Here is a 21,980-nt window from a genome sequence, read left to right as displayed (position 1 = left end):
ATAGCCTCCTGTTGCAGGGCAAAAATTAAGTCCTCGAGATAGCGTCCAGCTTTTCTTCTTACATTAAAGATACCAATCACTTTCTATCAGATATTTTTGACCTACAGGTTCCTCAAAATTCGTTTCTCGTTACGTTAGATGTCGCGTCACTATATACTAATATCCCTCACTCAGATGGCATCGGGGCAGTTACCTGCGCGTACAACGATTGCGACGCCAACAAACCAGTTTCTGCATCTACGTTAGCTACATTGCTTAAGCTCATTCTTGAACTTAACAATTTCGAATTTGATGGGACACATTATGTTCAAGTTAACGGTACATCTATGGGCACAAGAATCGGACCAAACTACGCAAACATATTTATGAGACTCCTTGAAAACAAATTTCTTGCAAATTGTGAATATAAGCCATTTTACTATAAGCGATTCATTGACGACATTTTCTTAATCTGGCACCATAGTGAATCGCAACTTCTTTCTTTCATAGCACATCTTAACAACGCCCATCCGGCGATTTCTTTTTCGCACTCATATTCACCTGTGAACATAAACTTCCTTGATGTCATGGTCACTCTACGTAACGGGAAGCTGATAACTAATCTTTACAGAAAACCCACGGATAGGCAGCAATATCTTCACTTTAGCAGTAGTCACGTGAAACACAAGAAAACTAGTATTCCCTACAGCCAAGCAGTCCGTTTTAAAAGAATATGCTCCGATAGCAGCGAATTTTCCCGCCACTGCGAACAACTTCAGAGCGCGCTCGAAAAACAGAGTTATCCGGCCAGCATAATCACAGACGCCATCAAGCGTTCCGAAGAGCTTGACCGTTCAGACCTGCTGAGTACTAACAAAAGAACCAAAGACTGTTCGCGGACTAATCTAATTTTGACACATGCGGCCTCAGCTCCAAATGTGAGCCATATCTTAAAGAAACATTTCAACATATTAATACAGAGCGAGCGGCTAAAAGGAATCTTTACAGAACAACCACGCGTGGTCTACCGGCGGTCGCGGAACCTTCGTGATTTACTAACCTCATCTAAAACCACGTGTTCACATCATGAAGGCTGTCATCTCTGCAACGAACCACGTTGCAAAGTGTGCGCGCACATGACGACATCTAAAACAGTTTTAAGTACATCGTCCAGTTTTTCTTTAAAGATAAATGGAAACTACACGTGTGATAGTATAAACGTCATCTATCTTCTCGAGTGTTCAACATGCGGAGCTCCGTACATAGGTCAAACAGAGACAAGTTTCAGAATTCGTTTTAATAATCACCGTGCACATGCCGTAAGCCTCCCTAATCTACCGCCGTCGAAGCACGTCAGTATGCCTGGCCACGGTTTCGACAAAATTAGGGCCACTATTATTCAGTCCGGTTTCAAGACAAATCACGATAGGGAAGTGAGGGAATCCTTCTTGATCCATAAATTTAACACCATTCGTTCAGGTATCAATGAAAACGTAGGAAAGCTCACCTGCCTCGCACTATCACAACACGACTTCTTAGATTACTAAAATATTTTAGTGTATATTAGAATGTATATTAGTCAACCGTCGTTTCCTTACTTCAGAGCTCTTTTGCATGTCCTGCCAACCATACTGTGCCCCGCGTGTCGATGCGCAAGGAAATTTGAGACTTGTATATTCATGCACCCTTCACATGTCAGTCATGTCAACACAAGGTTCTGACAGATTACCATTTTTTTACTTTGATTGTCCTAGCTGCTATACCGAGAGTTCATCACGTGAGCCTATAAAAGCGGCTGCATTGTATCATATTTACTTACTCTGACGAAGGCCGTGCCACGGCCGAAACGTTAGTAAATACTATCCTTTTCTTATGTGCTATCTGCAAGTTATTTCAATATAGAAAATACCCGGACCTGTCGTGCCTTCCCTTCAAGTTCTATATATATATATATATATATATATATATAGGGGAAAGAAGTGTATACCTAAGGGCTCGTTTTTCCGTGTTCTAACACAATATTAATGAGATATAACAGACAGTAATGCCAAGGAGTGTACAGGGGAAGTTATTAGAACCAATGGAATGTAAATAAGAAGAAAAGTGGATGAATAATTAGCCAGCCGTGAGCAGGAATCGAACCTACGACCTTCGAATAACGCGTTCGATGTACTTCTCTTGGCACTCCCTTGGTACACTCCTTGGTATTACTGTCTGTTATGTCTCAATAATATATATATATATATAAATATATATATATATATTTATATATATTAGGGAAAGAAGTGTATACCTAAGGGCTCGTTTTTCCATGTTTTAACACAATTTTAATGAGATATAACAGACAGTAATGCCGAGGAATGTACAGGGGAAGTTATTAGAACCAGTGGAATGTAAATAGGAAGAAAGAAAAGTGGATGAAAAAATTACCAACTGTGAGCAGGAATCGAACCTACGACCTTCAAATTACGCGTTCGATGCTCTAACCACTGAGCTATCACAGCGGCCCTCCCTCCATCCACTTTTTTGGGTTTATCTGTGAATTTAGAAGTAGGAGTGACAGTCAGCGCCATCTATAAGCCAAATGGCGAGTGTGGAAACACTCTTATGCGCATGTTTGGCGTCACGTAGCACGTGAACTTATTTTGAGCGGGCAGCTGATTAATTGTCCCTCTTATACAACCTAAACACACCAAGTCTGCCAGTACGAGACCCTCGTTCAATGAAATAAGGGAAAGAAGTGTATACCTAAGGGCTCGTTTTTCCGTGTTTTAACACAATAGTAATGAGATATAACAGACAGTAATGCCAAGGAATGTACAGGGGAAGTTATTAGAACCAGTGGAATGTAAATAGGAAGAAAGAAAAGTGGATGAAAAAATTACCAACTGTGAGCAGGAATCGAACCTACGACCTTCGAATTACGCGTTCGATGCTCTAACCACTGAGCTATCACAGCGGCCCTCCCTCCATCCACTTTTTTGGGTTTATTTGTGAATTTAGAAGTAGGAGTGACAGTCAGCGCCATCTATAAGCCAAATGGCGAGTGTGGAAACACTCTTATGCGCATGTTTGGCGTCACGTAGCACGTGAACTTATTATGAGCGGGCAGCTGATTAATTGTCCCTCTTATACAACCTAAACACACCAAGTCTGCCAGTACGAGACCCTCGTTCAATGAAATAAGGGAAAAAAGTGTATACCTAAGGGCTCGTTTTTCCGTGTTTTAACACAATATTAATGAGATATAACAGACAGTAATGCCAAGGAATGTACAGGGGAAGTTATTAGAACCAGTGGAATGTAAATAGGAAGAAAGAAAAGTGGATGAAAAAATTACCAACTGTGAGCAGGAATCGAGCCTACGACCTTCGAATTATGCGTTCGATGCTCTAACCACTGAGCTATCACAGCGGCCCTCCCTCCATCCACTTTTTTGGGTTTATCTGTGAATTTAGAAGTAGGAGTGACAGTCAGCGCCATCTATAAGCCAAATGGCGAGTGTGGAAACACTCTTATGCGCATGTTTGGCGTCACGTAGCACGTGAACTTATTATGAGCGGGCAGCTGATTAATTGTCCCTCTCATACAACCTAAACACACCAAGTCTGCCAGTACGAGACCCTCGTTCAATGAAATAAGGGAAAGAGGTGTATACCTAAGGGCTCGTTTTTCCGTGTTTTAACACAATATTAATGAGATATAACAGACAGAAATGCCAAGGAATGTACAGGGGAAGTTATTAGAACCAGTGGAATGTAAATAGGAAGAAAGAAAGGTGGATGAAAAAATTACCAACTGTGAGCAGGAATCGAACCTACGACCTTCGAATTACGCGTTCGATGCTCTAACCACTGAGCTATCACAGCGGCCCTCCCTCCATCCACTTTTTGGGTTTATCTGTGAATTTAGAAGTAGGAGTGACAGTCAGCGCCATCTATAAGCCAAATGGCGAGTGTGGAAACACTCTTATGCGCATGTTTGGCGTCACGTAGCACGTGAACTTATTATGAGCGGGTAGCTGATTAATTGTCCCTCTTATACAACCTAAACACACCAAGTCTGTCAGTACGAGACCCTCGTTCAATGAAATAAGGGAAAGAAGTGTATACCTAAGGGCTCGTTTTTCCGTGTTTTAACACAATAATAATGAGATATAACAGACAGTAATGCCAAGGAATGTACAGGGGAAGTTATTAGAACCAGTGGAATGTAAATAGGAAGAAAGAAATGTGGATGAAAAAATTACCAACTGTGAGCAGGAATCGAACCTACAACCTTCGAATTACGCGTTCGATGCTCTAACCACTGAGCTATCACAGCGGCCCTCCCTCCATCCACTTTTTTGGGTTTATCTGTGAATTTCGAATTAGGAGTGACAGTCAGCGCCATCTATAAGCCAAATGGCGAGTGTGGAAACACTCTTATGCGCATGTTTGGCGTCACGTAGCACGTGAACTTATTATGAGCGGGCAGCTGATTAATTGTCCCTCTTATACAACCTAAACACACCAAGTCTGCCAGTACGAGACCCTCGTTCAATGAAATAAGGGAAAGAGGTGTATACCTAAGGGCTCGTTTTTCCGTGTTTTAACACAATATTAATGAGATATAACAGACAGTAATGCCAAGGAATGTACAGGGGAAGTTATTAGAACCAGTGGAATGTAAATAGGAAGAAAGAAAAGTGGATGAAAAAATTACCAACTGTGAGCAGGAATCGAACCTACGACCTTCGAATTACGCGTTCGATGCTCTAACCACTGAGCTATCACAGCGGCCCTCCCTCCATCCACTTTTTTGGGTTTATCTGTGAATTTAGAAGTAGGAGTGACAGTCAGCGCCATCTATAAGCCAAATGGCGAGCGTGGAAACACTCTTATGCGCATGTTTGGCGTCACGTAGCACGTGAACTTATTATGAGCGGGCAGCTGATTAATTGTCCCTCTTATACAACCTGAACACACCAAGTCTGCCAGTACGAGACCCTCGTTCAATGAAATAAGGGAAAGATGTGTATACCTAAGGGCTCGTTTTTCCGTGTTTTAACGCAATATTAATGAGATATAACAAACAGTAATGCCAAGGAATGTACAGGGAAAGTTATTAGAACCAGTGGAATGTAAATAGGAAGAAAGAAAAGTGGATGAAAAAATTACCAACTGTGAGCAGGAATCGAACCTTACACCTTCGAATTACGCGTTCGATGCTCTAACCACTGAGCTATCACAGCGGCCCTCCCTCTATCCACTTTTTTGGGTTTATCTGTGAATTTAGAAGTAGGAGTGACAGTCAGCGCCATCTATAAGCCAAATGGCGAGTATGGAAACACTCTTATGCGCATGCTTGGCGTCACGTAGCACGTGAACTTATTATGAGCGGGCAGCTGATTAATTGTCCCTCTTATACAACCTAAACACACCAAGTCTGCCAGTACGAGACCCTCGTTCAATGAAATAAGGGAAAGAAGTGTATACCTAAGGGCTCGTTTTTCCGTGTTTTAACACAATATTAATGAGATATAACAGACAGTAATGCCAAGGAATGTACAGGGGAAGGTATTAGAACCAGTGGAATGTAAATTGGAAGAAAGAAAAGTGGATGAAAAAATTGCCAACTGTGAGCAGGAATCGAACCTACGACCTTCGAATTACGCGTTCGATGCTCTAACCACTGAGCTATCACAGCGGCCCTCCCTCCATCCACTTTTTGGGTTTATCTGTGAATTTAGAAGTAGGAGTGACAGTCAGCGCCATCTATAAGCCAAATGGCGAGTGTGGAAACACTCTTATGCGCATGTTTGGCGTCACGTAGCACGTGAACTTATTGTGAGCGGGCAGCTGATTAATTGTCCCTCTTATACAACCTAAACACACCAAGTCTGTCAGTACGAGACCCTCGTTCAATGAAATAAGGGAAAGAAGTGTATACCTAAGGGCTCGTTTTTCCGTGTTTTAACACAATAATAATGAGATATAACAGACAGTAATGCCAAGGAATGTACAGGGGAAGTTATTAGAACCAGTGGAATGTAAATAGGAAGAAAGAAATGTGGATGAAAAAATTACCAACTGTGAGCAGGAATCGAACCTACAACCTTCGAATTACGCGTTCGATGCTCTAACCACTGAGCTATCACAGCGGCCCTCCCTCCATCCACTTTTTTGGGTTTATCTGTGAATTTCAAATTAGGAGTGACAGTCAGCGCCATCTATAAGCCAAATGGCGAGTGTGGAAACACTCTTATGCGCATGTTTGGCGTCACGTAGCACGTGAACTTATTATGAGCGGGCAGCTGATTAATTGTCCCTCTTATACAACCTAAACACACCAAGTCTGCCAGTACGAGACCCTCGTTCAATGAAATAAGGGAAAGAGGTGTATACCTAAGGGCTCGTTTTTCCGTGTTTTAACACAATATTAATGAGATATAACAGACAGTAATGCCAAGGAATGTACAGGGGAAGTTATTAGAACCAGTGGAATGTAAATAGGAAGAAAGAAAAGTGGATGAAAAAATTACCAACTGTGAGCAGGAATCGAACCTACGACCTTCGAATTACGCGTTCGATGCTCTAACCACTGAGCTATCACAGCGGCCCTCCCTCCATCCACTTTTTTGGGTTTATCTGTGAATTTAGAAGTAGGAGTGACAGTCAGCGCCATCTATAAGCCAAATGGCGAGCGTGGAAACACTCTTATGCGCATGTTTGGCGTCACGTAGCATGTGAACTTATTATGAGCGGGCAGCTGATTAATTGTCCCTCTTATACAACCTGAACACACCAAGTCTGCCAGTACGAGACCCTCGTTCAATGAAATAAGGGAAAGATGTGTATACCTAAGGGCTCGTTTTTCCGTGTTTTAACGCAATATTAATGAGATATAACAAACAGTAATGCCAAGGAATGTACAGGGGAAGTTATTAGAACCAGTGGAATGTAAATAGGAAGAAAGAAAAGTGGATGAAAAAATTACCAACTGTGAGCAGGAATCGAACCTTACACCTTCGAATTACGCGTTCGATGCTCTAACCACTGAGCTATCACAGCGGCCCTCCCTCTATCCACTTTTTTGGGTTTATCTGTGAATTTAGAAGTAGGAGTGACAGTCAGCGCCATCTATAAGCCAAATGGCGAGTATGGAAACACTCTTATGCGCATGCTTGGCGTCACGTAGCACGTGAACTTATTATGAGCGGGCAGCTGATTAATTGTCCCTCTTATACAACCTAAACACACCAAGTCTGCCAGTACGAGACCCTCGTTCAATGAAATAAGGGAAAGAAGTGTATACCTAAGGGCTCGTTTTTCCGTGTTTTAACACAATATTAATGAGATATAACAGACAGTAATGCCAAGGAATGTACAGGGGAAGGTATTAGAACCAGTGGAATGTAAATTGGAAGAAAGAAAAGTGGATGAAAAAATTACCAACTGTGAGCAGGAATCGAACCTACGACCTTCGAATTACGCGTTCGATGCTCTAACCACTGAGCTATCACAGCGGCCCTCCCTCCATCCACTTTTTTGGGTTTATCTGTGAATTTAGAAGTAGGAGTGACAGTCCTATTTCATTCTTCCTATTTACATTCCACTGGTTCTAATAACTTCCCCTGTACATTCCTTGGCATTACTGTCTGTTATATCTCATTAATATTGTGTTAAAACACGGAAAAACGAGCCCTTAGGTATACACTTCTTTCCCTTATTTCATTGAACGAGGGTCTCGTACTGGCAGACTTGGTGTGTTTAGGTTGTATAAGAGGGACAATTAATCAGCTGCCCGCTCATAATAAGTTCACGTGCTACGTGATGCCAAACATGCGCATAAGAGTGTTTCCACACTCGCCATTTGGCTTATAGATGGCGCTGACTGTCACTCCTACTTCTAAATTCACAGATAAACCCAAAAAAGTGGATGGAGGGAGGGCCGCTGTGATAGCTCAGTGGTTAGAGCATCGAACGCGTAATTCGAAGGTCGTAGGTTCGATTCCTGCTCACAGTTGGTAATTTTTTCATCCACTTTTCTTTCTTCCTATTTACATTCCACTGGTTCTAATAACTTCCCCTGTACATTCCTTGGCATTACTGTCAGTTATATCTCATTAATATTGTGTTAAAACACGGAAAAACGAGCCCTTAGGTATACACTTCTTCCCTTATTTCATTGAACGAGGGTCTCGTACTGGCAGACTTGTTGTGTTTAGGTTGTATAAGAGGGACAATAATTCAGCTGCCCGCTCATAATAAGTTCACGTGCTACGTGACGCCAAACATGCGCATAAGAGTGTTTCCACACTCGCCATTTGGCTTATAGATGGCGCTGACAGTCACTCCTACTTCTAAATTCACAGATAAACCCAAAAAAGTGGATGGAGGGAGGGCCGCTGTGATAGCTCAGTGGTTAGAGCATCGAACGCGTAATTCGAAGGTCGTAGGTTCGATTCCTGCTCACAGTTGGTAATTTTTTCATCCACTTTTCTTTCTTCCTATTTACATTCCACTGGTTCTAATAACTTCCCCTGTACATTCCTTGGCATTACTGTCTGTTATATCTCATAATTATTGTGTTAAAACACAGAAAAACGAGCCCTTAGGTATACACCTCTTTCCCTTATTTCATTGAGCGAGGGTCTCGTACTGGCAGACTTGGTGTGTTTAGGTTGTATAAGAGGGACAATTAATCAGCTGCCCGCTCATAATAAGTTCACGTGCTACGTGACGCCAAACATGCGCATAAGAGTGTTTCCACACTCGCCATTTGGCTTATAGATGGCGCTGACTGTCACTCCTACTTCTAAATTCACAGATAAAACCAAAAAAGTGGATGGAGGGATGGGCCGCTGTGATAGCTCAGTGGTTAGAGCATCGAACGCGTAATTCGAAGGTCGTAGGTTCGATTCCTGCTCACAGTTGGTAATTTTTTCATCCACTTTTCTTTCTTCCTATTTACATTCCACTGGTTCTAATAACTTCCTCTGTACATTCCTTGGCATTACTGTCTGTTATATCTCATTAATATTGTGTTAAAACATGGAAAAATGAGCCCTTAGGTATACACATCTTTCCCTTATTTCATTGAACGAGGGTCTCGTACTGGCAGACTTGGTGTGTTTAGGTTGTATAAGAGGGACGATTAATCAGCTGCCCGCTCATAATAAGTTCACGTGCTACGTGACGCCAAACATGCGCATAAGAGTGTTTCCACACTCGCCATTTGGCTTATAGATGGCGCTGACTGTCACTCCTACTTCTAAATTCACAGATAAACCCAAAAAAGTGGATGGAGGGAGGGCCGCTGTGATAGCTCAGTGGTTAGAGCATCGAACGCGTAATTCGAAGGTCGTAGGTTCGATTCCTGCTCACAGTTGGTAATTTTTTCATCCACTTTTCTTTCTTCCTATTTACATTCCACTGGTTCTAATAACTTCTTCTGTACACTCCTTGGCATTACTGTCTGTTATATCTCATTAATATTGTGTTAAAACACGGAAAAACGAGCCCTTAGGTATACACTTCTTTCCCTTATTTCATTGAAAGAGGGTCTCGTACTGGCAGACTTGGTGTGTTTAGTTTGTATAAGAGAGACAAATAATCAGCTGCCCGCTCATAATAAGTTCCCCTGCTACGTGACGCCAAACATGCGCATAAGAGTGTTTCCACACTCGCCATTTGGCTTATAGATGGCGCTGACTGTCACTCCTACTTCTAAATTCACAGATAAATCCAAAAAAGTGGATGGAGGGAGGGCCGCTGTGATAGCTCAGTGGTTAGAGCATCGAACGCGTAATTCGAAGGTCGTAGGTTCGATTCCTGCTCACAGTTGGTAATTTTTTCATCCACTTTTCTTTCTTCCTATTTACATTCCACTGGTTCTAATAACTTCCCCTGTACATTCCTTGGCATTACTGTCTGTTATATCTCATTAATATATATATATATATATATATGTAGCGTCTCAATGCGCCGCTCGTCAAGGAAGAAGAAGTTGGCATTTGGGCCACGCGGCGGGTGCAACGCGATAATAAAAAAAAATCAGTTCGAAATGAACGCTGTCAGGGCTGGGTCTTTCCCGTGTTAGCTCCGACAGTTGATGGTGACCCGATAAAGAACACACAGCCCCGATCATCCCGCATGGATCCCGCCGGCTCTACCACCAATCCTACCGGTCCTGACGCCCAAAAAAACGCCAGACCTAGCGGTGTTACAGTCGCTGCAATTCAACATGTCAACCTGCCACCATTTTGGCCCAACAGCCCCAGCACATGGTTTCTGCAGGTCGAGGCGCACTTCCGTCTACGGCAAATCACCAGCCAACAGACCAGGTACTGGAATCTGGTGTCCTGCTTACCTCCGGTCGTAGCCGACGACTTAGCTGATATTTTAGCGTCGCCGCACCCGAGCCATCCCTACGACACGTTGAAGGCAGCTATCATTTCCCGCAAGTCTGAGTCCGAACACAGCAGACTCCAACAGCTCATCAAGGCTACAGAGCTCGGTGACCGTCACCCATCACAGCTCCTGCGACGCATGCGCCAGCTCCTTGGCGGCCCCTCCGCCCCTCAAGAGGAGAAGCTGTTACGTGAGTTGTTCCTCCAGCGCTTACCACAGAGCAAGGTCCCGGTCCTCGTAGCTGCAGGAGATGTCCCACTAGACACACTCGCTGAAATGGCGGACCGAGTGGCGGACTACTCGCGGGCACATAGCCTCAACGCCGTTACCACACCGCCACCGGCCACCGCTGCAGACACGGCGCTCGCGAGCATCGAGAACCATTTGGACGCCCTTGTCAGGCGCCTTGATGACTTTGTACCTGCGTATCGTCGACTGTCATCCTAGTTCCAGATACACAGTCGCTCCTCGACGCCACCACGTTCTCCAGAACTTCGGCCACCCGACGCGCCGCGGGACGTTTCATCCTCAACCGTGTGCTGGTACCACCACCGATTCGGTGCCTCTGCTCGCAAATGCACTCGCCCATGCTCCTGGTCGGGAAATGCGACGACCGGCCACTGACGGCGGCAAGTGGTACTGGTCGAAAGTCATGCCGCCTTTTCTATGTTTCTGATAAGATCACTGGCGCTTGCTTCCTAGTCGACACAGGAGCCCAGGTTAGCGTCATCCCGGCCTCGTGTGCAGATCGCCGTCGCAACAAACAGACCTGCCCACTCCAAGCGATCAACAATTCCGCCATTCGCACATACGGCCAACGCTCTCTTACACTTGACCTTGGACTACGCCGTACGTTCCGCTGGATTTTCATCCTCGCTGACGTCTCGCGAGCTGTTCTTGGAGCTGACTTCCTCAGTTTTTTCAACCTTGCTGTGGACATGCATGCTCATAGCCTCATTGATCTCAACACCCGCCTCTTCATCAGCGGTGTACTCTGTACTTCCTCGCCAACGGGACTGCGAGGTCTCACACCTGCTTCGCCGTATGCAAAAATACTCGACGACTTTCCCAGCATCACAAAGCCACACACCAGAGATTCACCGGTGAAGCATTCCATCACTCACCACATTGTGACCACTGGACCTCCCGTTGTTACACGGCCCCGTCGACTATCTGGAGAACGCCTCGCCATCGCCCGCCGTGAGTTTGAGCACATGCTTGAACTCGGCATTGTGTGGCCTTCCTCCAGCAACTGGGCGTCGCCACTCCGCATGGTGCTGAAGAAAGATCCTGGCGACTAGATACCATGTGGGGATTACCGCGCTCTCAATGCCCACACCTTACCAGACCCCTATCCCCTTCCTCACAAACAGGATTTCACATCAAATTTGGCTGGGTGCACAATCTTCTCTAAGATTAACTTAATGAAGGCTTACCATCAGATTCCTGTAGAACACGCCGACATTCCGAAGACGGCCATCACCACCCCATTTGGTCTGTTTAAATATGTGAGGATGCCTTTTGGATTGCGCAACTCTGCACAGACCTTCCAGCTCACTATCAACGAGGTCACGCGAGGTCTCGATTTCGTATTTGCCTACCTTGATGACCTCCTTGTAGCAAGATCATCCGGCCCTGAGCATGAAGCCCACCTGCGCACCCTGTTCCACCGCCTGGATGATTACGTCTTCGTAATTAATCCCAATAAGTGCCTCTTCGGCGTCGCTACAATAGAGTTCCTAGGCCACCTTGTCACTCCAAAGGGTATCCAACACTCGGCAGCAAAGTGAAGGCTATTCAAGACTTTCTACCCCCGACTTCACTGAAGAGACTCCCAGAATTTCTGGGCCTACTAAACTTTCATCGCCGCTTTCTTCCAAAGTGCACCACATTCCTAAAGCCCTTGACCGGCCTATTGGCTAAAAAGAAAGGCCCGGCTGCGCCACTAGAGTGGCCCAAGGACGCTGCATCTGCCTTCGACGCTGCCAAGAAGGCTCTGGCAGACGCTACCATGTTCATACATCCCGTCCCTGATGCCCCAATTCGCCTCATCACCGATGCATCAAGCATGGCAGTTGGCGCTGTTCCCGAGCAGCACGTAACCGGTTGGCAGCCCCTTGGGTTTTTCTCGCAAAAACTGAAGCCACCAACGACAAAATACAGTACATTTGCCCGAGAACTCCTCGCGGTATACCTCGCCATCAAACATTTTCGTCATTTATTGGAGGGCCGGGACTTTTACGTCGTTACAGACCACAAGCCCCTGACGTGTGCCTTCCATCGCAATCACAGCAATTATACAGCTCGGGAGATCCTTCAACTATGCTTTATTTCCGAGTTCACTGTGGATCTCAGACACGTACATGGGCCAGAAAATGCTGCTGCTGATGCACTATCCCGCATCGATGCCTTGTCGACCCAGCCACCACTAGACATGGAAAAGCTAGCAGCTGCCCAAAGCAACAATCCTGAGCTGCATCGTCTTCACTCTTCATCCATGTTTCTATCGTTCACGGAGTGCTCGCTTCCATTTTCTACCTCATTAATAACGTGCGAAACGTCTACTGGTATCCCTCGGCCCTTCGTGCCTTCAGCTTTTCGTCGTGCAACTTTCGATCAATTGCACAACATGAGCCATCCAGGTATTCGTGCGACCCAGAAGCTAGTCACATCTCGTTTCCTTTGGCCAAGCATCAATGCTGATGTCCGACGCTGGGCGCAAACCTGCCTTGAGTGCCAGCGCGCTAAAGTTCACCGTCACACTGTCCCGGCAACATCCCCGTTTCGGCCTCCAGACGCAAGGTTTTCTCACGTCCATCTCGACATCGTCGGTCCTATTCCGTCATCGCAAGGAGCCTGTTACCTGCTGACATGTGTGGATCGCTTCACCCGATGGCCGGAAGCGCTTCCCATTTCCGACATTACAGCACCAACAGTTGCCAAGGCTTTCACAAACGGCTGGGTGTCGCGCTTTGGATGCCCTTCTGTCGTCACCACTGATTGCGGACGTCAGTTTCAATTGGCCCTTTTCACCGCACTTGCCAATATCCTGGGCATTCGACACATCCACACAACTGCCTACCATCCTTCCGCCAATGGCATGGTCGAACGGCTTCATCAACAACTGAAAGCTGCCCTCACTGCTCACCAGCCAAGGGAACGTTGGCTCGACCACCTCCCCTTTGTACTTCTGGGCATCCGATCAGCATTGAAAGTGGATCTCGGCTGCTCATCAGCCGTACTAGTCTATGGCGTTTCCCTGCGTCTTCCTGGAGAATTCTTCGAGCCACCATCGCTCGCCACCTTCCACTCACGATGCCTCCACGTACAATCGAGAGCTGCGCACCACGTTTCGGGACCTTGCTCCTGTGATTCCTGCCGAACGACACACACAGTCTGTCTTCTTCAGTCAGGATCTGCATGACTGCAGTCACGTCTTCGTTCGGCGTGGCCAAATACGGCCACCACTAACACCAGCCTATGATGGCCCCTTCCGCGTACTCCATCGTACACCTAAGACGTTAACGCTGGACATCAATGACCGTGAAGACGTCGTGGCTGCTGTTCGACTGAAACCTGCGTATATCACTGCTCTCGCGGCCGCGGGGTTTCAATCTAAAGTCTGGATGCCAACATCCAAGCATGTCCACTGGGCGACTCCTCTGGTGATTCCTACGGCTCTCGCTCTACGGGGGGAGCCCTGTTGCGTCTCAATGCATCGCTCGTCAAGGAAGAAGAAGTTGGCATTTGGGCCGCGCGGCGGGTGCAACGCGATAATAAAAAAATCAGTTCGAAAAATGAACGCTGTCAGGGCTGGACCTTTCCCGTGTTAGCTCCGACACACACACACACACACACATATATATATATATATATATATATATATATATATGACAACCATGAAAAATATAGAAGAAAGAAAGGAAGGAAAGTAGCATTTGAAAAAAACGTCGGACTTCGAAGCATGACGCCGAATATCAGATGAATTACACGCATGCGCCATTTGCCAGAAATTGAAGCTCCTTATCTAGGAGGGCAACCGATGGTTTGCTCACGCAGTTGTCAGGTTCTTGAGCCATTCTCTCTGCTTCAACAACCATGCGCGTGTGATCATTTTTGTGCCTGTACAATGCAACTGTATTTTCAAACAGCGCACGCCCCGACGCGGTGGCCTAGTGGCTAAGGTAGTCGGCTGCTGACCCGAAGATCGCGGGATCGAATCCCGGCGGCGGTGGCTGCATTTCCGATGGAAGCGGAAATTTTTTAGGCCTGTGTACTCAGATTTAGGCGCACATTAAAGACCCCCAGGCGGTCGAAATTTCCGGAGCTCTCCACTACGGCGTCTCTCATAATCATATGGTGGTTTTGAGACGTTAAACCCCAGATATCAACCAATTAAACAGCGCATGGCAACCACACCTGCAAACATGCTGAGCTAAGTAAGAAGCCCTCGTTTCCATTGCAAACGTTGCATTCATGTTCGTGCAGCTGCTCGTTGAGGCACCTCCCAGTCTGCCCAATGTAGCATGCACCACATGATAGCTGAATCATGTATGCTACATTCGTGACACATCGGACAAACTAGGATTCGTGCCTGACACAGACCACACTGGTACCCAATCTTGGTGAGGTGTCGGCCTCTCACCTTGTATTGTATAACACGATTGTAAAAACTCTCGCTCTTCTATTACATGCTGTTTTAGTTGTTGACTGTTTTTTTAGTAATATTGGGGCTCACATTGTCGTCATGACATTGTATTTTTTTCTTTAGAGCCATGCTTCTTCTTCGAAATGTAGTGAAAATATTTTCTATGCTTCACAAACGCACGCGCACTGTGTGCAGGCTTCACAATACAGCATGTAAAATCAAAGTAATACTGCTTTGCACTAGTGTACATTGCTGTTGGGTTTTAGGGCATGTAATTATCAGAACAACTTCGTGGTTTCAAGTTGGCCACCCATTACAATAGGCACACTCGTTACTGTGCCTATTTCCGTAAGACTACGTAGTGGATGCTTAGCAAGTTCACAAATATTTCACGCTCATAATTGCTCGAGGCTTCAAGCATGCTACCGACTACAAAAGATGCAGCCATATGCTGAAGCTCCACTGACACAAGCCGCTTTCAACGTTATCGATAGTAATTCACAACCTAATATTTCCAGTACTATCATACAATAAAAAAATTTGCAACATATCCACGGAGTGAATGATGCAGAGTAGGGCGAAGCATTCGTCCATGCATTCATTCTTCCGTCCGTGCATGCGTCTGTTCGTGCGTCCGTCCCTGCGTCCGTTCATGCATCCGCCCCTGCGTCCGTTCATGCGTCCATGCGTTCGTCCATCTATTCAACTCTTTAAGTACCACCATCTTCCATCTTTTCATCATATATTCCCCATATAAAAGCACCGCCATCCAGCGGACAATCCAAGGACTAAACGAGGGGTGGCACACGCACACTTTATTACGGCTTGCGCGTCGGGTCTACTTCCCACCTTTAACCACCTCGAGTTTATGGTATATACTAATTCACTGCATTCATGGCACTGCGGCCCAACGCTTGCTAAACCTTTCTAAAGCTAAGGAGGTTACACCCAGCGAGTATAACGTAGCAACCCTTTCTTGTCAGATAGTGCTCAATGCACATGCCAATGGCTGCTAATAGGGATCGCAGCGTGCGCGTTCACTAAAAGCCGAATGCTCCGGTCTCTCATTCCCCATTAACAGACGTTCGCATGTACATGGAGCATTATTTTTATTTTTCAACAACGCACACAAGGAATCTCTCACCGGCACCACATTGGAGGTCAAAATTTTATACTCGTTAGATACTACAACAGCTACGAGGGATGAACGGGCGCCGCTATAAGCAGCTTCACCCCTGAAAAACAAAATGCCCCATATTTTCACTTCCCACTTCTTGAGCAGAGGTACCTTGCACAGACTTTGTTCTGCGGTCGCATTTGGTACCTTTCTCACGTGGAGCATCCGCCTTTACGCATCGTGAGGTCATTGCAATCTGCCTTGTGTTCCTTCTTTTGGTCCGGTGGCACTGAGTTGGTTTCTCGTGCGGCGTTAGGACAGCAGCGTTCCCAGGGAGGTTTTGCTTTCCCTTTGGTATCAATACGATGGCGGCTATTGACCCTGCGCTTCCTGTTGCGCCTCGTACAAGGGGAGAAATCCCCAGCACGAACTCTGGCATATTATTTTCGAGGCACTCACCTTCGGTATTTAATGCCTAATGTGCACTTCAATGGGGGCTCACAATCAGTAGTACTTCCTTCGTATTATGCAACAGCTGTCGCGTTTTTTTCGTCATATCCAGTCGGCTTGCCCTGCGGTAGATGTATTAGACAATCCTATCGTTGACACAACAGCCGCTTTCTTGCTCCTCTTATTTCCTCCGGCACGCCGCACCCGTTCTAGTCGTGTGTCTTGAAGCACGCTGACGGCATCATTTTTGACTGGCCACCTCCGGGGTTTCATGTGGAGGCTGGGGTGGGGTGTTCTTCCTACCCTTGGCCCCCTCAAAAGGTGGAGAATGGTCCAGTCGTCAACGTGTTCGAACTGCTCCCTACGGGAAACAAAACAGCATTTTTTGAAACAATGCGTCGTTACACGTGTTTTCTGGAAGGCTGTGCATGGACGATTTCGTGGCCTCGAGGTAAACCGCTTTGTTTCTTCCGGACATTGTTCTCGAGGTCGTTTCGCCTGCCTTCTGATTGTTGCTAGTGCCCACTGTCTTTGGCGTAACCACTGTCAGGCTGTTGCAGCAGGTCGTCGCCACCATTCTCTCTTCCCGATTTTTGAGCAACTGTACAAAGAAATACTACCTGTTTTGTCGGAGGAACTCTTCTTTTTGGGTGAGGAGGAATTCCTTCGACACTGGTCCTGACCTTTTGTTCGTCTGCGAGAGTCGTGTAAAGCTTTTTTCAGACCTGCCTGGCATTCGTAGGTTATTCTTTGTTTAGTACTCGCACAAATACCTTGTAAATACCATGTATATACCTTATATACATATCCTTATATTTCATTTGTGTAATTTTCGATTACCATGTGTTGTGCATATGTAGACATATCTTTTTGCAACAATTCTTGTGTATCTGTGTATGTTGTATTCCGTGTACAAATGTAAACACATCTTTTTGTAACGAGTTTTGGTGTGTCTGTGGATGTTGTGTCCTGTCACGATGTTCTGTTGGATTGAGATAATGTTCACTGTCCGTGAGAATAAATTTCTGTAAACATAAAAGTATTTTGATCTCTCCACACTTGTAAAACATAACGTGCATTTTGTTGATGCTGTGACAAACGACAATGAAGAGTTTTGTCCGGTGCTTTTGCAATGGGTTGAAGCAGTCACCCACACACTTGTTTCGTTATTCGCATTGTGTAACACCTGGTTGTTGCTTTACAGTTCCAAACGTTTTATAACGCATGTTAACGCGATTTCTTAGTAAACTAAAAGCCTGCATATGGTTACTTTGCAATGGATTTTTGCACACCGGCGTAGCTCAGCGGTGTAACGCGGCTGCCGTGGACACTGGTTCAAACTCCATGCAATCCTGGATATTTTTCTAATTATTATATTTCTTTTATATCACACCATAGCGCATAGTGGTGATGAACAATGGGGCTGGCGACAACGGCAGACAACTACAGCACCCTTCTTATCATCTCATACCAGCTTTCGCTGTGAAATTCAGCCATTGGCCATCCACTATGGGCGTACAGCGCGATTGCTCAAGATAGAAGTTTATTGACTCTTTTTTTTTCAGCTACCACTACGCCTGCCTCCGCGGCTTAAGGCATTTGTGTGAGTACTGTTCACGTGTTTGGTTACGTACCAACGCATTGTACTCAGCGCAGATGCCTTGTGTCCAAAAAAAAATCGCAGCATATTGACGGAGTGAATCATGATGAGTGGGTGAAGCTCCGGAGGTACATCAGTAAACCGTGAATCCTCCGTACATCTTCCCCATTTGATCATCAAGTAAAGACAGCGAGCACGCGCTGCAACCGTTTTCCGAGCCCTCCGCTCCGCCGCCTTGTCTTTGTCGCTCATATTCGAAGCACACAGACTGCCGGCGAAAGAGAAAGCGTGCCAAGAGCGAACACATTTTAACGCAAGAGTGAACGTGGTCTCCTATCCCACGAGATCACGTATCAGAGTAGAGCGAGTGCAGCAGCATCATCTAGTGAGTGCTCTGAGTACCAGCGGTGGCTTCTACTATGCGGGACTTGCCTATGCTTTAAGAAGCTTCGTCCCTAAAAAAAAACATGACAGGCCTGAGCGAAAAGGGCAGCACCGCTACAGCGAAAGCTGAAAAATTGGCACTTGTAGCATTTTAACCCGGCTCCTAGTTTTTATCTGTGTGAATTCACTGTCGGAAAGCTCAGAATAGTGCACCGTCATGACTCCTCTTGAGCGGCCTACTGTCGCGGACAACGCTTAGTGACACTGTCCCGCTGCGCTGCTTATTCTTGCGCCCAAGGACGATGCAGTAATGCAGACAAACATTTATAAGCGGAACCGTTCTCAACGTGCGCTTTTAAATTCGAAGCATTCTTAGCGAACTTCAGCGAATTTGAGCGTATCTATCTATCTATCTATCTATCTATCTATCTATCTATTTATCTATCTATCTATCTATCTAGCCGCTTACGACTTCTAGCTCTCCTGCTGTTTCAATATAGGTATCGATACCAAACTTCGTATAGCATAACATGACTGTATGATGAGCATACGTGACTAGTCATAACATGAAAATCAGGACATCGATGTTATGAAAGTTATCATTTACATATCATGGTCTTGCTGCTCTTGCGGTGGTTTCGTTCACATGACATGTTGCAAAACTGGTATGGTATGACATGACTGCATGGCGAACACAAGCGGCACACCTAACATGAAAATCATGACATGCGTGTCATGTAACGACATTACTACATGCCACACTATGATGCGCTCGCGGCCGTTTCGAAAGCTTCGCATGCACCAAACTTGGTATTACGGGACGTGAATATGAGACGAAGGTATATCACTGGTGCAAACGTGATAACCATAGCATGCGTGCCATGTATTAACATGACAACATACCACACTGATGATGCCCTCGCGTTCGTTTCGCTAGCTCCACATGTAGGAAATTTGGTATCACTTGATGTCAAGAGACGAGAAAGGTGAATGCCACGTCCAAGCATGATAATCATGTTATGCGTGTCATGTAAAACATGATTATATGCTACGCTAATAGCATGCTCGTAACCGTTACACTAGTGCCATATATACGAAATTTGATATTGCATGACGTTAATGGACGACAAATGCAAATGACAGGTCGAAACATGATAATCGTGATATTCGTGTCATGTAGAGCTTGACTACGTGATACGCTCATAGCGTGCTAGCGGCTGTTTTGCTTGCTCCAGATATACCATATTTAGTATCAGATGACGTGAATAGATTACAAAGGCTGAAGGTAAATGACACGTAAAAATATGATATTTATGATATGAAAGTCATGTACGACATAATTTACCTCCGCTTCGTAACATTGAGCTTATTTTAAAATGACATATCAACCTTCCTCTTTCGTGCTTCGCATATCATCGATTCCCATTTTATGTGGGATCGGCTAATTTTTTTGCCCTTTAAGGTCTCATATTGGCGCCTTTCCACGCCTTCTTGGAACAACGCATGCACGGCTTGGCAGCCCAGCGCCATACGGCCTTGGCGTCAGAGTGCCCGTTCGTTAAATAACCTTGGTGCTCGAAATTTCTGCACCCTTCCACTACGGCATTTCTCATAATCATTAGGTGGCTTTCGCGGTGGTAAATCCCAACAGTAATATTATTAACCGTGCGGCTTAGTGCGTGGCTGGCATATATGCTCTTCTGTATAAGAACGCCAGCCGCGTGACATGTATAAAGTATACAACGGAGTCTTCATCATGGAAGCCAGCCGAAGGGCATAAATGCCAACCCTCTTTTTCTGCATCAGTTTTCTAAAAGGGCTTAACTGCACGGCCAGAGAGTCACGACACCTTGGCCCTCTTTTGGCAAAAGCTTTTGTCTGAGTGGACGAGCACATTTTAAATACTAATAGACAATGAAGCCACACTTGTCTATAGACAATTTATTGCAGCTATATCGCTAATTGAAATCTAGATGGCGCCACAACACCATGAACGACTCTTTACCATGGCCGTCTTTCTGCCGTGGCGTTCCGCAGCCCTGCTCAACAACAGTTTCCTGTCGTTTGCTCGCAGTCCCCGCAGCGTCTGAGCGCATGCGAGCAAAGTGAGGCTGACACTGTGGGGACGCGGAGCAGATGAGGCGACAAGAATCTTCAGCAGTGCTCATGAAGGTCACAGCTGAAAGACGGCTACGGTAGGAAAGTGAACATGGCGGCAACTATGGGTGCAGTTTTCTTCCGCCTCAATCTTATCATGTCGTCCTCCTACGCTATGTGGCCCATAAGTTCGCAGCGCATGCGTTTATTTGCTTTATATTTACGCCCTGAAGCTTCTAGAGCAATGTATTCATCGGTATTTTGCAGTGCTTTCAAGATTAATTCTCAAATTTTCCGAGACAAGGCTTAGCAGGCATGGCTAAATAAACACAGCTAATCTCCTTAATAAAGACAGTACATGCATGATCTCTTGTCCCCAACGTAGGAGGACACAAACTGGTAGCTGATTCCACCATTTACTTATTGCGGTGACGACAGCGGCTTAGCAGCAAAAGTGAGTGTGAATCGAAGCACGTAGCCGCGTCTGCACAGGTGCTGCCATGCATATGTTGGCTTTTAAACAGCGTACCCATGGGGTCGCTTCACTGGCCCACTGCGTTCCCTTGGGAAACTGGCTGAGAGAAAGCCAGTTTGCGGTTATGTAATCAAACACAACAGCGCGTGGGTGCCGTAGCATAAAATTGTCTACAGCGCCAAGCCAGCCATTTCATTGCTATTTTCTGCAGAAATATGCAAGCACGTATCACGTAATGATGCCTAACATATCCGTACTGCATGCTAGGTCCTTGAATAGGTCGGCGAACTTACTCAAGAGTCGACTCACTCGGACTCAATCAGACTCAGATCGTGCCGTGAGTGTAGTGAGCCTGGGTGAGTAATATTTCCGTGAGTGTGAATCTGAGTGAGTCCGGTTGAAAAACAATTTCGTGATTGTGAGTTCGAGTGAGTTTGGCTGAGGAAGAATTTTGCGAGTCTGAATCTGAGTGAACCCAAAACGCAACATGTATCTCTTGAGTGAGTCTGAGCAAGTTCCACTTTTTTTTGCCGACCTAACGTCCTATCTTTTCATCTTCTACATTACTATCAGCCTTTCCTGAATTCACGTTTCTACTCACGTCTACTCACATGTATTTCAAAGCAGCATCGTTCATACATAATTTCAAGAATTATTAGTCAGAGGCATGAATTACGTAGAGGATTCTTTTGACCTCTCCCTTCCCAACTCTTTCAAGGAAGTTATTGATAAATATAGGTTATGCTGCCATTTCTTTTAAGAAAAATGACCTAATTGGTTTGCAAGCTCTCATAACTCATTTTTGAAAATACAGATATGTCAAACCACGCCAAAAA

At 45.6% G+C, this 21,980-nt stretch overlaps 11 non-coding genes across 11 annotated transcripts; 5 read left to right on the top strand and 6 right to left on the bottom strand.

Moving 5' to 3' along the window:
• Positions 1-2,865: 2,865 nt before the first annotated feature.
• Positions 2,866-2,938, bottom strand: TRNAT-CGU (transfer RNA threonine (anticodon CGU)). The gene has a single exon. It is a non-coding gene; the product is annotated as a tRNA-Thr (tRNA).
• An 837-nt stretch (positions 2,939-3,775) lies between these two features.
• On the bottom strand, positions 3,776-3,848 carry TRNAT-CGU (transfer RNA threonine (anticodon CGU)). Its single transcript has one exon. It is a non-coding gene; the product is annotated as a tRNA-Thr (tRNA).
• Positions 3,849-4,684: 836 nt separating this feature from the next.
• TRNAT-CGU (transfer RNA threonine (anticodon CGU)) lies at positions 4,685-4,757 on the bottom strand. The gene has a single exon. It is a non-coding gene; the product is annotated as a tRNA-Thr (tRNA).
• Positions 4,758-5,594: 837 nt separating this feature from the next.
• On the bottom strand, positions 5,595-5,667 carry TRNAT-CGU (transfer RNA threonine (anticodon CGU)). Its single transcript has one exon. It is a non-coding gene; the product is annotated as a tRNA-Thr (tRNA).
• Positions 5,668-6,503: 836 nt separating this feature from the next.
• TRNAT-CGU (transfer RNA threonine (anticodon CGU)) lies at positions 6,504-6,576 on the bottom strand. The gene has a single exon. It is a non-coding gene; the product is annotated as a tRNA-Thr (tRNA).
• Positions 6,577-7,413: 837 nt separating this feature from the next.
• On the bottom strand, positions 7,414-7,486 carry TRNAT-CGU (transfer RNA threonine (anticodon CGU)). The gene has a single exon. It is a non-coding gene; the product is annotated as a tRNA-Thr (tRNA).
• A 427-nt stretch (positions 7,487-7,913) lies between these two features.
• Positions 7,914-7,986, top strand: TRNAT-CGU (transfer RNA threonine (anticodon CGU)). The gene has a single exon. It is a non-coding gene; the product is annotated as a tRNA-Thr (tRNA).
• Positions 7,987-8,367: 381 nt separating this feature from the next.
• On the top strand, positions 8,368-8,440 carry TRNAT-CGU (transfer RNA threonine (anticodon CGU)). Its single transcript has one exon. It is a non-coding gene; the product is annotated as a tRNA-Thr (tRNA).
• Positions 8,441-8,823: 383 nt separating this feature from the next.
• TRNAT-CGU (transfer RNA threonine (anticodon CGU)) lies at positions 8,824-8,896 on the top strand. Its single transcript has one exon. It is a non-coding gene; the product is annotated as a tRNA-Thr (tRNA).
• Positions 8,897-9,278: 382 nt separating this feature from the next.
• On the top strand, positions 9,279-9,351 carry TRNAT-CGU (transfer RNA threonine (anticodon CGU)). Its single transcript has one exon. It is a non-coding gene; the product is annotated as a tRNA-Thr (tRNA).
• A 382-nt stretch (positions 9,352-9,733) lies between these two features.
• Positions 9,734-9,806, top strand: TRNAT-CGU (transfer RNA threonine (anticodon CGU)). Its single transcript has one exon. It is a non-coding gene; the product is annotated as a tRNA-Thr (tRNA).
• The last annotated feature ends 12,174 nt before the right edge of the window (positions 9,807-21,980 follow it).

This window comes from Rhipicephalus microplus, unplaced genomic scaffold (genome assembly GCF_043290135.1).
Source record: "Rhipicephalus microplus isolate Deutch F79 unplaced genomic scaffold, USDA_Rmic scaffold_15, whole genome shotgun sequence".
NCBI lineage: Eukaryota > Metazoa > Arthropoda > Arachnida > Ixodida > Ixodidae > Rhipicephalus > Rhipicephalus microplus.
The sequence above is the reverse complement of the archived record's forward strand: the minus strand, read 5'-3'. Positions and strand labels throughout refer to the sequence as shown.